The sequence below is a fragment of the Equus przewalskii genome, unplaced genomic scaffold (assembly GCF_037783145.1).
Source record: "Equus przewalskii isolate Varuska unplaced genomic scaffold, EquPr2 ChrUn-12, whole genome shotgun sequence".
Lineage (NCBI taxonomy): Eukaryota > Metazoa > Chordata > Mammalia > Perissodactyla > Equidae > Equus > Equus przewalskii.
The window spans coordinates 398,410-411,405 of NW_027228749.1; the positions used below are offsets into that span (position 1 = coordinate 398,410).

The 12,996-nt window shown below is 39.5% G+C and overlaps 1 protein-coding gene and 1 non-coding gene across 7 annotated transcripts in view; one reads left to right on the plus strand and one right to left on the minus strand.

Annotated features, from left to right (window-relative positions):
- The window catches only part of LOC103540000 (myomegalin-like), a 48,539-nt gene extending 40,463 nt beyond the window's left edge, over positions 1–8,076 (minus strand). For 3 of the 6 annotated variants that reach the window (XM_008506498.2, XM_070607581.1, XM_008506499.2), the window contains exon 1: positions 6,998–8,076. The gene's annotated coding sequence lies outside the window, so the exon portion shown is untranslated. The remainder of the gene's footprint in view (positions 1–6,997) is intronic. The other 3 variants (XM_008506501.2, XM_070607580.1, XM_070607583.1) reach the window with 3 other exon arrangements.
- A 219-nt stretch (positions 8,077–8,295) lies between these two features.
- TRNAE-UUC (transfer RNA glutamic acid (anticodon UUC)) lies at positions 8,296–8,367 on the plus strand. Its single transcript has one exon. It is a non-coding gene; the product is annotated as a tRNA-Glu (tRNA).
- Positions 8,368–12,996: the final 4,629 nt, after the last annotated feature.

The window sequence follows — 12,996 nt, forward strand, 5'->3', positions numbered from 1 at the left end:
TGCATTCAACATGATATTTTACAATAAAATCTAAATAATATAAAATCTAATAAATATAATAAAACAAACTCAATGCCATCCTCCGCCTCCCCCACCCAATTTTCATGCTAATAGTACATTCTTGAAGTATAATTCACAGAGTAAAATGCACAAACCTTAAGCACACAGCCCAATGAATTTTGACAAATATAATGGTCACCTAGATCGTTATAGAAAATTTCCATCAGCCCAGAAACATCAGTAGAGCCCTTTCCAGTCAATTCCCGCCTACCTTCCCTTCGCTTAAGCAAACCATGTGGATTTCTTTTTTGTTGTTACTGTTGTTTTGAAAGGATTTTATTTACATTTAGCAACAAGTAGACAAGTAACTGTGCTAACTGAGAATCAAGATTTTGAGCCCAAGAGAAAAGAAAAAATTACAAGGCCAAAAACAAGCATAATCACTCTTGGTTTTAAATGGACACTTCATCTATGTAAAATAAATAAACTCAGTTAAAATCTGTTTTATCACTGTAAACTGAGTTGGTTTAGAAGCAGTATCACCAAAAGCTCAATGAGTCTCCACAGTGTCTGGGTTTTGGCCTCTAATACCATTCCACACAAAATGAACCAAGACTTCTTAAGGAAGTGACTACTTACAGGAATGGTGCAGGGGAATTACAAGGTGAGCATGAGAAAGCTGGGACCAGAAAGCAATGATTCATTAACCAACTATTAGGATCTTTTTGAAAACACATAGCTGGCTTGAAGGAATTCCCACTGACATGAGCGGTGATAATTTGAGCATGAAAAAGAACAGTGATTTTCATGCAGGGGTCAGTAAACAACGGCCTCCTGGCCAAACCCAGCCCACAGTCTGTTTTTGTAAATAATGTTTTATTGGAACACAGCCATGCTTATTCATGTATGTATTCATGTACAGAGTTGAACAGCTATAACATTTGGCCTGCAAAGCCTAAAATATTTACTTTCTGGCATCTTACAGAAAAGTTTGCTGACCCCAGTCTAGTAGATTGAAAGACTGAATTAAGGAATACTGGAGTCCATAAATGATACTCAAAGAGATGAAGTCATTTGTATGCTGAAGTATTTAGGTTCAATGATCATGATGTCTGTAACTTACCTTAAAATGGTTCAACAAAAACATGTAATTAAATAGATATAAACCATTCTGATTTCTATCTCCATAGATCAGTATTGACTTTCTGGAAATTCACGTAAATGAACGTCATTTTTTGTGTGTCTGGCTTTTTTTTCATACAACATAATGTTTTTGAGATGCATCTATGTTGTTAAGTGTATTATTTTGGTGTTATTGATGAGTGTTATTCCTGTGTGTGACCATAATGCCACTGAAGAATAACTGGGTTATTTCTAGTTTTGGCAATTGTGAACAAAGCTGCTATGAATATACTTGTACAATTCTTTTTGTAGACATGTGCATTCATTTTTCTTGAGTGTACACTTTGTAGTGGAATTGCTGGGTCATGGAGTAGATGTAAACTTAACTTTATTAGAAACTGCCAAACAGTTTTCCAGAATGGCTGCTCGATTTTACATTTTCAATGTCAACAAGATATAGTTGCTCCACATACTTGCCAGTATTTGGTGTTCTCTGTCTTTAAAATTTCATTTATTCTTGTGGTGGATAAAAGTAGCTCATCGTGGTTTTAATTTGTGTTTCCCTAATAAGTAATGATATTGTGCATCTTTTCTTATGTCTTTTGCCCATTTCGACATTTTCTTTTGTAAAGAAAGCCTATTCCAGTATTTTGCTCATTTTTATATGGCTTGGCTTTTATTGTTGATTTCTAAAAGTTCTCTGTATATTCAATATTTGAGTCATTTTCAGATAAGAATATTGCAAATAAACGTTGGGGTGCACAGGACTTTTGGGATTGCTGACTTCAGGCTCTTTGGATAAATACCCAGTAGTGGGATGGCTGGATCGTATGGTAGTTCTATTTTTAGTTTTTTGAGGAATCTCCATACTGTTTTCCATAGTGGCTGCACCAGTTTGCATTCCCACCAGCAGTGTATGAGGGTTCCTTTTTCTCCGCAACCTCTCCAACATTTGTTGCTATTAGTTTTAGATATTTTTGTCATTCTAACGGGTGTAAGGTGATATCTTAGTGTAGTTTTGATTTGCATTTCCCTGATGATCAGCGATGATGAGCATCTTTTCATGTGCCTATTGGCCATCAGTATATCTTCTTTGGAGAAATGTCTGTTCATGTCTCCAGCCCATTTTTTGATTGGGTTGTTTGATGTTTTGTGATTGAGTTGCGAGAGTTCTTTATATATTAAGGATATTAAGCCTTTGTCAGATATATGACTTGCCAATATTTTTTCCCAGTTAGTGGGTTGTTTTTTTGTTTCAATCCTGTTTTCATTTGCCTTGAAGAAGCTCTTTAATCTGATGAAGTCCCATTTGTTTATTCTTTCTATTGTTTCCCTTCTCTGAGAAGGCATGGTGTCCGAAAAGATCCTTTCAATACTGATGTCAAAGAGTGTACTGCCTACGTTTTCTTCCAGAAGCCTTATGGTTTCAGGTCTCACCTTTAGGTCTTTAATCCATTTTGAGTTTATTTTGGTGAATGGTGAAAAAGAATGGTCAATTTTCATTCTTTTCCATGTGGCTTTCCAGTTTTCCCAGCACCATTTGTTGAAAAGACTTTCTTTTCTCCATTGTATGCCCTCAGCTCCTTTGTCAAAGATAAGCTGTCCATAGATGTGTGGTTTTATTTCTGGGCTTTCAATTTTGTTCCATTGATCTGTGCACCTGTTTTTGTACCAGTACCATGCTGTTTTGATTACTGTAGCTTTGTAGTATGTTTTGAAGTCAGGGATTGTGATGCCTCCCGTTTTGTTCTTTTTTCTCAGGATTGCTTTAGCAATTTGGGGTCTTTTGTTGCCCCATATGAATTTTAGGATTCTTTGTGCTAATTCTGTAAAGAATGTCATCAACAGACGAATGGATAAAGAAGATGTGGTACATATATACAATGGAATACTACTCAGCTGCAAAACAGAACAAAATCATTCCATTTGCAATAACATGGATGGACCTTGAGAGAATTATGTTAAGTGAAATAAGCCAGCAAGAGAAAGATAATCTGTGTATGACTCCACTCACATGAGAAATTTAAAACTATGGACCAAGAACAGTTTAGTGGATACCAGGGGAAAGGTGGGGTGGGGGGTGGGCACAAAGGGTGAAGTGGTGCACCTACAACATGACTGACAAACATTAATGTACAATTGAAATTTCACAAGATTGTAACCTATCAATAACTCAATAAAAAAAAAAAGAGGAAGACTGGCAACAGAGGTTAGATCAGGGCCAATCTTCCTCATCAAAAAAAAAAAAAAAGAAGGAGGAGAAGAAGTTCTGATACATGTTACAACATGAATGAAGCTTGAAAAACTTACGCTAAGTGAATAAGCCAGACCTGACAAAAGGCCACATACCGTATGATTCAATTTATATGAAATATCCAGAACAGGCAAATCTATAGAGCCAGAAAGTAGAATAAAGGTTACCAGAGACTGGGGGGAGAAGGAAATGGGAGGTTAGTGTTTAAACGGGTACAGAGCTTCTGTTTGGGATGATGAGAAAGTTCTGGAAATGGATAATAATGATGGTTGCACAACACTGTGTACTTAATGCCACTAAATTGTACACATATACTTAAAATCATAAATTTATGTTTATTTACCAAAATATTTTAAATTGCCCAAAACTAAAACTAACACTTAGGCAACCGTGGGATTTTTATATTTTGTGGAGATTTCTTTATATTATTAAACAATACATACTTTTTTTTGCAGTGTCTAAAAAAACAAACAAACAAACAAAAAGAATATTGCAAATATCTTCTCCCAGTCTGTGACTTGCCTTTTCACTTTCTTATGGTAATTTTTGATGAGCAGAAGTTTTTAATTTTGATGAAATCTAATTTCTTTATTTTTTCTTTTATTGTTAAGGCATCTTACTCTAAGACGTCTCTCCAACCTCAAGATTGTGGATATATTTTCCTACATTTTCTTCTAGAAGCTTTAATGTTTCCATTTTCAGCTTTTAAATCTATGATTCAGCTCCTGACCTCAGCACAATAGTTAACCCCTATAGAATCCATGGCTTGCAGACCACCAACACAGCCTTCCAGAAATTTTTATAAACTTTGACGTAAAAACATTCACAATAGTTTCCTGCCCTGCTTTTTGATGACTACAGATCCTTGTGCTTCCATCTCTCATTCCTTTTTGTTTTGCCTTCTCTCCTCTTCTCACCCCTACAGCTGAGAAAACCAGAAACACCTATAACTGAGAAGAAGAAAGACCTGGTCAGTCTGTGCTCAAATGCACAGGATCTGGTTTATAAATCTGGTTCAGCCCTCGTGTGGCCTTGGACAAGTAACTTAAACCTTATGTGCCTCAATTCTTTCTTCTGTAAAATGGGGCTAATAAGAGTAGTCTACTTCATTCTGTTGTTGTTAGCTGTGCCTGAATTTAGTGGCTACTTGATCAATAATGTTATAATCAGTTGAACCATCACCTTCATTGTCATCATCCTATTTATTTTTGAAAATCACTGTGCTGATATTTTGCACCTTAAACTAGTTTTGCCTCTTCTAGAAATTCTTGTAAATGGAATCATGCAGTATGCACGCTGTTGTTCTGCATGATGTCCTGAGTTTTATTCATATTGTTAAGTATATCAAAAGTTCATTCCTTTTCATCACTGAGTAGTATTCCATTGCATGGATATACCACAATTTGTTTCCTAGTGTCCTGATAATGGATATTTTGGGTTGTTTCTAGTTTGGGCTATTGTGAATAAAAATGCTATGAACATTCTTGTTACAATTTTTTTATATGGACTTATGTTTTCAGTTCTCTTGGAAGAATATCTAGGTGAAGAATATCTGAGGACAAAGGGATGTTTATGTAAATTTATGTTTAAATGTATAAGAAACTATTGAACCAAAGTGGTTACAACATTTTACATTCCCACCAAAAATGCAAGAGAATTCTGGTTGTTCCACATCTTTACTAAGATTTGGTGTTTTCAGACTTTATAATTTTAGTCATGCTATTGGGTGGAGTGGTTTTAATGTAACCAACGCAATTTTAATATCTATTTCCCTGACAACAAGTGATATTGAGCACTCTTTTATGTACTTACTGGCCATTAGTATATCTTCCTCTCTGAAGTGTCTGTTTCAGCTTTTGCCCATTTTTAAAAAACGGGTGTTTCAGTTTTTAATATTGAATTGCAGGAGTTCATTATACATTCTGGAGACAGGATCTTTGTCAGATACGTTTTGTGAATATTTTCTCCCAGTCTGTGACTTGCCCTTTCACTTACTTAATGATATCTTTTGGTGAGAAGACATTTTTAATATTGTTAAAACTAATTTATCATTTTTCTTTTTTAGTTATTTCTTTCTGCATCATATTTAGGAAATCTTTGCTTACCACCACGTCATAAAGATATTTTCATGCATTTTATTCTAAAATTTTATAGTTTTAGTTTGTATGGTTTCATCTATGATCCAACTCAAATTAGCTTTTGTTATATTATGAGATAGGGATTGCAGTTTTTTTTACTACGTAGACATCCAGTTGTTCTAGCATGATTTGTTGAAGTCATCCTCCTTTCCCTACTCCTTCAGCAATTCCTTAATTGCTTTAGTGCCTTTTTTGAGAATAATTTGACCATATAAAGTGGGTCTGTTTTAGGTGTCTCAACTCAGTTCCATTTGTCTACACATGTATCCTTTTGCTACTCCCCCAGTCTCTTGTTCACAGTAATAAACAGCTTAAGAGTAAGTCTTAAAGTCTTCCAGGTTCGACTTTTTTTCACACAGCTCAGTAAATTTTGAAATGTGTACATACCGAAGGAGCCACGACACAAATCAAAAAACGCTGTCATTTAATCCCTCTCATTTCATTGTCGGACACATGTCATCACATCTCATGGTTGACCTCTTAGCCAAAGATCCTCTATTTCAACTTTTGGGGAAATTAAATCTCGAGTTATCTTCAGAGCTGGTTGAGAGAGAAAATGTCTGCAACACTCGACAATGAATCTAGATTTTCCTTGGGAAAAAAGTTCATGTTCCAGGTCTTTGGCTATAGAAAAATTTTCTTTTCTATTACTTATGACTGTGAATACGATGTTTGATTTTCAATTTTCCATTCTTTATAAGGAGACAGAGTCTCGTGGAGGGCCCCTAACTTACTGGGTTGTTTGTTGAGGGTGGGGTTGCAAATTGGAGGCTGAAGAAGAACTGTATGGAAAAGATGATGAGGAGATGGGAGGAAAGGTGTAGGGTAGATTTTAGGGTCTTGCAGCGATTGTCAGATTTTGTAAAAGGAGGAGTTATATGTTTCCTATCCAAGAAAGAAAACCTTTGGTGGAAACAACTAATATTTAAAGGCCATTTTATGAGGTTTTGTCATTTTTACATCATCTTTCTTTCTGAGTTTTGCAAAAATGGGCATCAGGCGGACTTCATGTGTTTGTTATACAACTTTTGGAATGTGTATTTAAATTAAAAACTATTAAAATTAAAATATTCATCATGAACATCCTAGATTCATCTTAAGTTCCACCAACAGTGCACTTAAAATAAAATGGGCCCAACCTAAGGGTCAAATCTACCTGGTTGAAGTGCCGCTCCTGGGTGTGTGTCATTCTTACCAGTAGGTGCCTTCTCTAGTGTAGTGGTTTTCATATTTCCTCCACACCTGAAGGTCCTCTTTCAAAACTCATCAGAAACCGTCTCCTTTGCTCAAAGATTTTAAAGTAATCTTAGTTCAAGTAAGTGCGGTAAAAATGAAAATCGGTTGCATCCTTAGAACCCATAAAAAGCCTAGAGAGAGATGTTTAAGTGCTGCCCAACGGGGAGGAAGAGGAGTTGCTTACTGACTGGTAATCAGGTTAAGTTTGTGTGCTTTGGTTGCAAGTGGAGAAGGGAATTCGACTCACCTTCACCAGCGACGGGAGGACCGGGTCCCAGACGACGCCGACTTGATCTTCATAGTACTTTCAGATGAGGAAATCTCACAGGATTTCTTCCTTTCCCTTTGCTCTGTTTCTACCTCTCCCTTTCTGTCTCTTCAAGATCGTTTTTGGATCCTTACTGGACAGGACTTGGGGAAGCCGACCTTCTCCTACCGCTCTCTCCCTGCCTGCGCGTGCTCGCCGCTCAATCTAACGCGGACGTTACTGCCGGCGGCTGAGAACCGGGGGGCGGAGCGCAGCGGTGCCGGAACCCACAAACGCGCCGCCCGCGCCCGCGCGCCCCGCGAGCTCGGGTCAAACTGAATCAACGCCTCTCGACGCTTCTGTGCAGGCGCCGCTGGAGGCGTGTGTGGGGCTCCTGACCCGGCGAGAGGGGCCGCGCTGAGGGGGCTTCGCCACTGGCCCTGGAGGACAGGACCGGAAGAGGCTGATGTTGACGGGCAGAGCCAAAGGAAGTCTCTACGGCGGCCCAACCCCAGGATCCTGAGATTAAAGGTCTCAAACCCTAAAGTCTTAACGGACGAGGGTTGGGAGTTGACTCGATCTCCACGCCTTTATCAGGAGATTCGTTTGCCAAGATCAGAGACTAAGAAAGAGAAAAGATTGTGTGGACTAAAGTCCGCAATTAACCAGAGAGGAAACACGATTTTGTGCCAGATTGGACGTGCGGTGTGAGAGAAAGGCCGGCGTCAAGTCTTTTGGCCTGAGCCTGCCATCAACTAAGGTGGGAAAACTGCAGGTGCAGCAGGTTGTAAGGGAAAGATCCAGAATGCAGTTCTGGGGTTCCTCAGCCTTCCTGGAAAGAGTTTTCCATCCATGCCGTCTCGGTCCCCGCATCCCTGAGGGTCCTTTATGATGTTGGGGATCCCAGAGTTTCACCCTGGGCACCTTCCCTCCCGCCCTCTCCTGGCAACTTTGTCCACTCCCCGGCTCCGCCGACCTTCTCTCCACACGTGGGCGCTTCACAGAGGCGCGTCTCCAGGGCAGGTCAGAGGAGCCGCCGACAAGAGGCGACTGGCTGTGGGACTGGGACTGGCGGACCTGGGGGCCTCGCGGGCGCATCAGTGTCCCGGCACGGGGCTGGATGCGTCCTGCGCGGGCTCGCCTTTTGGAGAAAGCAGGGAGGAGATGGCCTTCAGGAACAATTCCTTAAAAGGGCAGGCGACACTGGAAAGGGTAGACCCACGAATTTTTCTAGAGGTCAGTGCAAGTGTAGCTCTTCTCAGAAGGACTGAAAAAGAAAAAGAAAGCGCTATCGCAGTTCCCTGGTGGTCTAGTGGCTAGGATTCGGCGCTTTCACCGCCGCGGCCCGGGTTCGATTCCCGGTCAGGGAAGGAGGACTTCTCTTGCTGTTGGGTTCATTTTCTTTCCTATTTACTGAGTTGGCACTTTCTAACTGCTTATGGTTCAGGTTTTTTCCAAGACTGATGGGGAAATGGGGTGAGCTATTTATCGAGGATACCTTCCAGAAAGTGGAACTGCTAGGTACAACGAAGTGTGAATTTAAAACTCCCGTATATACCGCCCACCAACGTGTAACTTTTAGACATAATCTTAAACTTTATTTACAATCAGCCTATCTCTTCAAAGTCAATTTATCCGTAGACTTTGTCTACAAGAGACAAATAAACTGCAAGAACTGCCCAGTATTTCAGCAAACTTGAATTCAAGACTCTTTCTCTGTTCTCTTGTGTATTGGTGTTTACTCTTTTCTTTCAGGTAAGATTAGTCGCAATAAAATGTAAGGCTGGGCCTTTTTGCTTGCAGTGGTCTGTCTCGTTCTAAATTTTGTGGATATGGAGCCCTTGCTCAGATAGTTTCATAGGAACGCTTGACCTTTAGGAATTTCGGAAACGCGGTACACAGGAGGCTCCCCAAATCCGTCTTTGGAAGTATTGGCAAAAATAAATAAGTACCAGAAATAAAGGTAATAGCTTCTGGAGACCTCAGACTAGTTGGAACCAGAGCAGATTTTTAACAACCAGAGAGGAGTTGTCTTCATCATTTAATTTTCATTTTGACAGTCACTTTATCTATTTGGATGTGGACATTAGTGGAGGGAAAATTCCTTATTAGATCATTAATTTTTCTGTATTTTTATTTCTCTAAAGGAAATTTAATGATAATTAAAAGTTAATAATATAATAAGAAATTATAATAACACTAATAATATTTAATAAGAAAATATCACATCTTACATTATTCACATTGATATAGTTGGTTTATGCTGTCATGTGTTTGCCCACTGTATAACATTATCTGATGAATTATCTTCAACTGTGTAGTAATACATACCATTTTATAAATATTTTACATATGTAAACATATAGTGCAACTATTTATAATTCAAAAAAGGGAAATATAATGGAAGGATGTTGGTGATCTCTTAGATACTGTAGCCCTGAAATTAATTGAATTTATGCCATGTTCTCACATACTTTAAAAGACTATGCTTTAATATTAAAATGGCATTCCCTGGCCAGTTGTGTTGCCCATTTCCTGGCTCTGCATGATACGCAGGAGGAGTGACAATGGGAAGAAAACGGCCTTTTGAAGGACTTACCTAACATCTGTCTCTCTTATCATTACTTGGAATGACATCAGAAGATCAAGAGGAAATACTCGTGTAGAGAAGGGAAATTCTCTGCTTTCCCTCATCCCTAACCCTTAATATCCAACGGAGGAGCAAAAACTCTTCTCATTCTTCACAAACCAGGACAGACATTGAGCTTCTTTTCCTAATGGTTGAGCTTCCTTTTCCAGTGGTTGAGGACACCATCTATTAGAATATCATGCAAAAGGGTGTGGCTACTCCTTTCCCTTTTCTGCCTGAGCATCAAAACTGTCAACCTGGCTGGTGTCAAGGGGAGCTTCCAACCCTGCATCCCCACTCCATCTGCCTTCTTGCCCTCTCCTTTCCTAGGACTTGCATCATAAGATTCATTTAAGAAAATTTGTTTTGTGCTTAGAAGCAAAAGCCTCTAAGACCCTAACCTGAGCCTTATGCTCTGGTCCAGTTTACTGGAATTCTCTCTAGTGTTGTACAAGCCCTACCTATAACAAATTATGATTATATACACTTTTCTTTGTGTACATATCTACCTCAGGAAGCTCCACATCCACCAAGGAACCTAGGTTATCGGCAGAATGAGATTTCAGAATTCTTTGCTCCTCTGGCCAAACACCACCAGTTAGTGCTCTAATCTACCATTTTTGAAGTTACACTCACCATATTTTAAATACTGTTTATTTTGAAGAGTTGAGTTTGGTGGCCATGCAGATTGTTACTTTACTGCTATTTCTGCATTTTTCAAATTTTAACCAACATGTAGCTTTCTCATCAAAAAGTATGGAGGTCAGAAGACAGTGGAACAACAATTTTTACTGTAAAACAAACTGGCCAAACTTTGGCAAGAGTTAAAAGCCTAGCATGCAGTAGTGGCTTCTGTACTAGAAATATAGAGTTCTTCACTTTCTGGGAAAAGCTGTTTGTTTTTTATTTTTTCCTTTCAGCTGCCAGAGAGATTGAGCATTTGCAGAGGGATTTATCCACATAGTTCCAAGAAACTTTATTTGGCAAGCAAGCTACTGAATTTGCTGTGGTTTATCAGTCACTCCTGCTAGCAGAGGTCTGATAACACTGCAGTCAGAGCTGTTGAGATGAAAATCTTTGACTTGCCACCCAACAGGATCTTACTTATACAGTGAAAGATGGGACATAGAAGGTACAGGCACTCACGCTAAATTTTGACCCATCCACTGGTAGCAAACGTCAGGGGAGTTTGTCCCATTAGCACTTTTTTACATGTGACAGTACTCTGAACAGAAGAATCCCCTCTACCACTTTAAGAGAATTCATGGTATAAGCATGTAACTCATTAATTTCAATTACACATTGTCACAACTGTACATTGAATTGGTTCAGAAGCCTCACTCATAACTCTGACGTTGTTTTCTCTTTACTGCAAGTTTTACGCAAACTCTGTCAGTTGAATTCACACTCTCTTTTACAGGAACACAGACCAAGGAGTTTAACACTTGCACTTGACGAGTTACAACAGCAGCCAGGGGACCATTTTATCTCCTTGACTGGGAGCTCAGGGTGTGCAGAGGTGGAACCAGCCTGTGAAGTCAATTGGAACAGTGGGAAGGCCTCTCATTACCTGGGCCAGGATGAGGGGAAGAGAGGGATCAGGGGGGCATGGAGGGAGCAGCCCCACAACAGTAAGCACAGCTCTTCAATTGCTTTCAGTTTTAAGAGGCCACCTACTCAGTTTCAACAAAGTTTTAGCAACAACTAAAACACCATTTACGTGGCTGTTTTCGATCCTTCCTTGTCACTACTCAGCCTCCAAATGTTCATTAACTTGTGGGACAGTTGGAGGACCCTTACTCCCCCCCACACACATAGCCACCACTTAGGCAAGAAGACCTTGGAGAGCCTTCTCGTACTCCCTAACGTAGCCCACACAGTCCCTTCTGTATTTTCTCCAAGAGGGTATTGTGACCTTACTGGCCCCACGTTGGACACCAAACCTGTCAAGCAGTCTAGCAGTCCCTAGGCAATAGTATAGTGGCAGCTGCTAGGTGCGCTTGTCACATTTCTGTAGACTTGACCAATAAGGAGACAATCTCAAATGAATTGAGGTGGTTTATTGCTTACACACACAGCATAAACAGGTGTAGCACATTGTCAGCTCCACACATCCATAATCCCACGGCCTGACACCACACTGGAGGGATCAGAAGACAAGAAGATACAAGTGGTGGCTTGCTCTGTTGTGAAGGAGCTAATTTCATATTGCAGCTAAGCAGTTTTATAGTTTGTAGTTGCACCCTGGGGGTGGGGGTGGAGGGAAGGTAGAAATTTCCCTGTCTCCCCGGAACCAGGGAGGCAGGTGACAAACTGCCTAGTGGCAGCCTGCTCTAAGACAGGGAACCTCCCACAAGACATCAGTGAGAAATAGCCTTCTGATAGCGCCTCACAAGATTGTCTATCTTTCCGTGTTCCAGAAGGGCATTCGGCCAAGACTTGGGTCAGACTACAGTTGAGCCTGGCCTATGTGGCCTACATGGAGAAGTATAATGTCATCAGAGTGTCATAGCGGAGCCATTCCCCTGTACCTTGACCCTTGAAAAGGAGCTTGGCTGGATATATCTTCAATTGGCACTTTCTTGATATAAATTTCTTGAAACTGCTCCTCCCTTGTTGCCTTGCTTTGTATGTTAATGCTCATCTAATTCTATTGCTTTTGTAACTTATTTGATAGTTTTGCCTGGAGAAACTGAGGATATTTTCTTTATCTGTAAAGTCCAATAATTTTACTATGATATTTTCTTGAAGTTGGTCATCTGGGGTCAATTCTCCCTGATAGCTGATGAGCCCTTTCAGTGTGCCTCATCCCTTAAGTAACCTATTGTTTTCCTTTTTATAAATCAAGTCTTCTAGATTGTTCTCTCTAAAGCCTGATTCCTGTTTAGAGAAAAATCTTAAAAAACAAGAAATTAGGCATTACATTACAATTTTTATTCAACAAATACAGAGATTCCCAAATAAGTTAAAACAAAATAGTAAAACAACCCTGATGATTTCAACACAGTATTGCGAGCAAAGAACTTAAAAAGAAATCACTATCAGTTTATAAACAAAGTGTAGAAAGACATAATATGTCAGAATAAGGAAACCTTTGAACATGAATAAATTTATTATGAAAAGGAGACATATAGCTAGTTTGAATATAGGTTTAAAAAACAAATTTTAAGCTATTATTAGATGAAAAAATTTTGGAAGAAAATTAATGACCCATTGTCTCTAACCCGTTAACACCCGTTACTCTAAACTTGGCATCTTTCTGAGAAGCTTCCTAATGTGTCATGCGATGTAAAGAAAACCGGATAAACCGTCCCTAGATTCTGTCGCTCATTTCCTCTTTTGAAAAGTGTAATTTTCAGGCTCACACCTC